The sequence below is a fragment of the Pyrgilauda ruficollis genome, unplaced genomic scaffold (genome assembly GCF_017590135.1).
Source record: "Pyrgilauda ruficollis isolate IOZ18807 unplaced genomic scaffold, ASM1759013v1 scaffold29, whole genome shotgun sequence".
Classification (NCBI taxonomy): domain Eukaryota; kingdom Metazoa; phylum Chordata; class Aves; order Passeriformes; family Passeridae; genus Pyrgilauda; species Pyrgilauda ruficollis.
This window is the reverse complement of record NW_024524266.1, coordinates 1,755,784-1,756,121: the sequence shown is the minus strand read 5'-3', so window position 1 is coordinate 1,756,121 and position 338 is coordinate 1,755,784.

Here is a 338-nt window from a genome sequence, read left to right as displayed (position 1 = left end):
GTTCCCGCCCCCAGCCTCCGGCCCCTCTCGGGCGCAGCGCAGCCCGTCGCTGTCGCCCCTGCCCTCAGCGCACACAGCGCGGAACGTTCCGGGAGCGCGGGCACTGTGGGGAGATCCGGCACATCCGGCGAGCCCCGGTGCCGGCCCTCGCCATCTCTGGGGACACGGCGGGGCGCCGGCGGAGCTCGCCGAAGCCATATCAGGTGCTGCGGACCCGCCGGGCGGAGCTTGCGGCCGTGCGTGAGCGCCGGGCGCCCCCCGCACGCCCCCGCACACACGCGCGTGTGCGTCAGCCGTGCCCGCACACGCGCGGCGGCTCCGCGCTCCTCCGCCCGGTG